The 5,933-nt window shown below is 44.9% G+C and overlaps 1 protein-coding gene across 1 annotated transcript in view; it reads right to left on the bottom strand.

Annotated features, from left to right (window-relative positions):
* The window catches only part of LOC133141913 (nucleus accumbens-associated protein 2), a 28,539-nt gene extending 23,352 nt beyond the window's left edge, over positions 1 to 5,187 (bottom strand). Inside the window, exon 1 of the mRNA XM_061262740.1 lies at positions 5,040 to 5,187. The gene's annotated coding sequence lies outside the window, so the exon portion shown is untranslated. The remainder of the gene's footprint in view (positions 1 to 5,039) is intronic.
* Between the last annotated feature and the right edge of the window lie 746 nt (positions 5,188 to 5,933).

Below are 5,933 nucleotides of genomic sequence, written 5' to 3'. Positions count from 1 at the left end.
CTAAAACTAAGCATTCATAAACATTCAGAACCATTTTCTTTGTTTATAATGTGTTTTATGGGAGCTCACTGTTGTCCTTCACTGGGATTACAACCATCTTTTAAATTAGCACTACTTTTCACAATAAACCATTTAACTAAACTTAATAATTTTCCTTAATAATATCTGATTTGGTTGCAAAAACATTTTCTAATTTAATACACTTTTTGTAGGGTGAACCCCATATCAGGATACAAACTATATGTGACCCCCATATCGGGCCATGCATTGTAACAAGAAACCCAATAACATGATCCCTCCATATCAGCATATGTATTGAGGCACTTGACATCATCTGGGCCCTAGACAAATGGTGACACAAAAACCTACTTCTTTCTAAATAACTCAGTCATTTCTGAGTAAAAACGCACGGAGACACTGACTCAGACTCGCTGACTTCGAGCAAAGTCATCCGTTTAAATCTCAGGTCAAACAGCGCGTGAAGAACCCGACAGGTGAAGTGCAGTGAGAGCAGCGTCGCTAACGCTAACGTCACGGATAAACCCTGAGCACCACGCGGCTTTAAGCTTCCCTCAAATACCACCATCGCCACCGCCATCCCCCGGCCCGGTCAGCGGCCAACAAACACAGACTCGCCCCTTCCCAGTCACAGAAACAGAAACTAAAACAGCCTCTAAATATCACATGGCTGGACTCACAGTGACAAAAAAAACAGGAAGGCCTCTGTTTGCTCTGTGCTGTGAAGCAGACTTCGACCACAACCACCTGAACCATTTCACTTTCTCCAGAGCCGCGCACGTGACGGGCCGTGCACGCCCAGCGCCGCGGAGAGAGCGAGGCTTTCTCAGCCGACACCCTCCCCGGGGGGCGTGTGCATCAGCGCCAAGCCAGCAGTCTGCCGGGACGCATTCCTGCACAGCGAAACTACGGGAACGCGCCGGGCCGGGGTTCGAGCCCGCAGCCTTGCGGGGGTTAAGTGCAGGCGCCGCCGGGGGTGGTAAACGTGCGAAAGGCCCCGGTCCGGAGACGGAGCAGGCTGGCGTGGAGGAGGGCGAAGCGGGGGAGTGGTAGTCTGGTCCCAGCCGACGGTAAACAAGGCCTTCCTGTTGTGCGGAGGTCTCTGGAACAGCTGAGCAGTACCCAGACGGAGAGAGGACTGGAGCAGCGTCGCACCGGCTCTCGAGACGTGAAAAAATGTGAAAAATAACATAAATAAACGAAACTGACGCCAGGGATTAGCGTTGTCGTTGCGCAGACTTAGCGGCTGAAGCCGACGCGGGCCGGGAACGAACCGGCGGCCATTTTGCATCGCGTTGGCTCGGTGCGACAGCTGGGCCGGATTTCACAGCGGTGAGAGTCCAGTGAATTAATGCCCAGAAGGTTTTATGGATATCAGCCATGCTACAATGAGCTGTGTGAGGAGAGAGAGAGAGAGAGAGAGAGAGAGGGAGAGAGAGCCCCCCCCCCCCCACACACTGCCACCACTACCCACCAGCTCCACACTAACATGAAAGCAATGCCATTGATCAAACTCTTGTTTTTGAGACAGGGAGAGGGAGGGAGAGAGAGAGCGAGTCAGAGAGCAAGCGATCGAGAGAGCGAGAGAGTGAGTGAGTGAGTGAGTGAGAGAGAATTAGAGAGAGAGAAAATGGCAGCCCTTGTTTTCTCCTGAAAGCCTGCTGGCAGGCACGTCTGTGAAAGCCGAAGTACAGTACCTAGCACAAAGGAGAGAGCGAGGCAGACAGAGAGATATAAAACCAGAGGGAGAGAAAAGGAGAAAAAAAACTGTGCAGACAGAGAAGGTAAAGAAGACAGAAGATGAAGAGAGAAGAGACAGAAGCATTAGGCAGTGGGAGAGAGGGAGAGAGCACAGATGCAGAAAGGACTGTAAGATGGCTGCAGAGGCAGACAGTGGAGGAATGGAGGCTTTGTGCTTAGTCACATGTTCAGCTTCATGAAAGGCAGACAGGAACGCATTAGTCAGCTCAGGTCAGAGAGAACACTGCTCCGGAGCAGGAGGGTGTCAGTCAGCCTCTCTCTCCCTCCCCCCTCCCTCTCTCTCTCCCTCCCTCTCTCCACAGACTGTAATCTCTGCAGTGACCGAGCTCAACAAATCAAACCAGATTCCCTTGACAGGAGTAATTTTTTTTCAGTGTTTGTCCTGGGGAGATACATTTTCGATGTGCACCCAAGTTATTTCATTCAAGCACCCCCCCCCCCCCCTCCACCAGCACCGAAAAAAAGTCCCTAAATCTCTCCCTCCCTCCCTGCGCCTTACCGCTGCGTACAGAGGGTACGTGGTGGCCTCAAGGGACCTCGAATGCAGTATTTATAGAGGGGATACGAGGACGACATGAGATCATGAGATTGTATGGCAAGCGGGAAAGGGGTAGCACAGCAAAGCTGCGTATGGTGAATAATCCACACCAGCTACGTACCCAATACAAAAACATGATTGAAAGAATAGACAACGCCATTAATAGGTGAAGAACGATCAATCAAAATCCTTCCGAATGACTGAACAACATTCTGACTAGTTTTTTGATCTTCGATCAACGTACATTAGACTATGTTCTACTACATGCAACGTCGATTTTCGTAAACTATATGCATGCTATTTTAATCAGTTGGGGGACCTGGGCCTAATATTACTTAGTTTCTTATTAAGAAGGCTTAGCGAATGAATCAACTCAGAAGACTTATAACTGTCTTTAAATTGAACACGTTTTTACTGGGCTAAAGAAAGAAGTAGCGGCAACTGAAAATGCACGAGGCTGTCACAATCATAATTATTTTAGAATTTACCTGCGCACAACACTACGGGCACTGGGCTCTCTTCAGTTATTAAAAGTAACCTAAAATGGCTTCATAACCGGAGTATAGGTTTTAAACGCACACATCAAATCGAGTAACCATTAACCAAAGCAAATAAAGTTTCTGAGGCTCATGGTGTTAGTCCAAATATAAAAATAAAAACCCCCATCACTGGGGAAAGAGGAAGACACTGACACATTATCAATGCCGAGGTTCAAATACTGCGTAAATACGCGCAAAAAGGAAGTGCGATGGCACGCGGATGTTTATATTCTTCACGTTATAGCATTGAGGGGTTGCAGATAGAGATCAACATATGTGTCGCTGCGTGTCCTGACAACATATTATAGAGGACTTTACATCGGGGCCAAATAGCTAGCTTGTTACACGTGTGGCAAAATCGCTATATTTAAAAATTGAGTTTATGTTTATGTTTATATCAGGGAAAGTTGTTGCTAGAACACATTTCAAGCCAAGAGAAAAGGTAATGTGCATTTCAAACACCAGGTCATAAAACGGTCTTGAACATTGACAGACTAATCAAAACTAATCACTGCAGCTTAGAATGTATTTGACAAATCCCAGAGAAAGATAACAGTCGCTTACATGAAGGCGATCTTTGATAGGCCTATATATAATTTACTTAAGACTTGATTCTCATCATTCACTTTTTTAAATATCCATTGCATCATAATTCACCTTTCAGCAATTGCCTCATTCGGCTATGTGGTATGTTATGCGATTAAGTATTTATTGTACAATTTACGTTTTATTCCTGAGCCATCAGTCGGTAACAAGAGCAGGGCAAGATGTCATTTTCGACGGTAGAAATGGCGGAATAATTCAGTCAGCTTTTAAATATTGTTGTAATCTGAAGACCACAGTTAACTCAGCAGCTATAGTTCAGGTTTTTTGATAGACCAAGTTCATTTGAAGTTTAAAGACAATCTCAGTGTTCCCACAGTAGGGAGAAGATGCCACCACCTAGCTCGCGCGTAGGCCTATAGGTCTTTTGACAGCCTACTTGAGATTCCAGAATAACAGCAGCAATTACATTTCAAGGGAAACAAATAAAATGTTGTAAATAGAGATTAATTCTGCAGCAATGGCCCTGTGTACAAATGCACTTTCACACTAATCTGGCTACTGCTGAGAGGCAAGACTCTTTAAGGGTGGAAATATAGTTGCCAAAAATGAAAGTGCGGTAGGCTACTTGTTGTTATCATTATTTTCCACTTCTCGCCGAGATGACCATACAGACAAAAGTCTACAAAGTCCTGTATCGCTATCTGATAAGGCAGACATTAAAACTAGGAGTTACAGGAACGGGTACATGTTTTTGCATTGCCAGCCTAAAACGCAGTCATTCACATGCAGTAGCCCTATGTGAACCCACTACACTGTACTGATCAGACTCCGATATGTACAACTCCTATGACCACATAAGCAATGCCAGACAGCTAGATAACGGAGACCGTATTTTAAATTAGTACCTGCCATTGGAGTCAAATGGGGGTACGCTATTTAACTTTTTTAGGACGACATTAAAGTTTAAAAAGTAAATAATAAAAATATCGACTGCCTTCAGCGTAAAGAAACATTGTCTGAGAAAGGGCGGGCTACATAAATACATCTACGTGCAAGAAAATAATTAATTAAAGTGTGTGTGTGTGTGTGTGTGTGTGTGTGTGTGTGTGTGTGTGTGTGAGTGGGTGGGTGGGAGGTTGCAAATGTTTGTGAGAAAGATTGCTTTGATAGTGACGCAGCGATGTCATGTCACATTACATTTTGGCTATTGACCAGTGTACATACTAACACACGAAGGACGAACTGCTTTTCGGCTTACAAATGTAATTGTATAGCTTTCATATGGCATGCTCAAACAGCTATTCAAATGAGGCAGCAACCCAACAGCTCTCTGCTAGCACAATTATGTCGCAAATAAAGTTACGTTATCGAATCAATTCCATAGTGAGCGGGATACAAAAATGTCCAAAACACAACGAAAGCTCAAATATACACAGTAAAAGTAAAAAGCATATCACCACTCAACAAAATGCAATGTTCATATTTCTGTCCATACGCCAGACGAATGCTCGATAAAATAGCTTACAGATTAATCTTTAAAAAAAACTGCATCGAGAGGACATAAAATCAGGCAAATCATATGCGTCACACTTTCAAGCCACACACAATTAATCAAAGATAAAGGATCGGAAAAATACCCGCTATGTTTCTCCTCCATAAAACCTGCTCCGCTTCGATCGCCGCGATATTTCTCCGGATGCAAAGTTTGCAGGGTCCTTATTTGCCCAGGCCCCCCGGTCTCACCTCGTTTGCTCGCTCGCTCGATTCCCCCTCTCTCTCTCTCTCGCTCTCTCTCCCTCTCTCTCTCGCTCTCTCTCTCTGTGCGTCGGCCTTTCCCTATCCAGGAAGTGATTGTCGCTCACATGGACGGTAACTGAACTGCGCTCCCCCCTGACATCATTCATGATACAGTCGCAAGTTTTTTTTAAAGAAACAGGCTTTGAGTTTAATATGGAGGCACGCATTAGAGAGACGGAAGAAAAAGAGGCGGAGATTTCGGGAAAAAAACCCTCTTTACCCTTCTGTACTTGGGACATATACTGTACATGCACTTCAGGAAAGAACAACTACAATATTTATAAGTATTATTATTATGATTAGTGCGACTGTTTGTTGTTATTATTAGTAGTAGTATTGGTAGTCATTGTAACGTCAGAAACGGATGTCTCAGATTATATCCGAGTATGCGTGTACCGTACGTAGCTACAGTATGAATCTACACACATGCATGTATACCGTACATGTGCACGTCTGCGTATACACACACAGGCCACTTTATTAAGTCCATCTCTCTAGACCCGGGCAGGACACCCTTTTGCCTCCAGACCAGCCTGAATTCTTTGCAGCATCGACTCAACAAGGTGCTGGAAACATACTTTGGTCCATGCTCACTCTATAGGATCATGCTGCTCCAGTGGATAGTTGATTTTTAAAAAAAAACATTACTGCTGCAAACCTCCTGTTCCACCTCATACCAAAGGTGCCGTGTTAGATTGTGATCTGGGGACTGTGCACGCCATTGGAGTAAAATG

Source organism: Conger conger, chromosome 12 (assembly GCF_963514075.1).
Source record: "Conger conger chromosome 12, fConCon1.1, whole genome shotgun sequence".
Taxonomy (NCBI): domain Eukaryota; kingdom Metazoa; phylum Chordata; class Actinopteri; order Anguilliformes; family Congridae; genus Conger; species Conger conger.
Note: the sequence above shows the minus strand (reverse complement) of the source record. Positions and strands in the feature narration are given on the sequence as shown.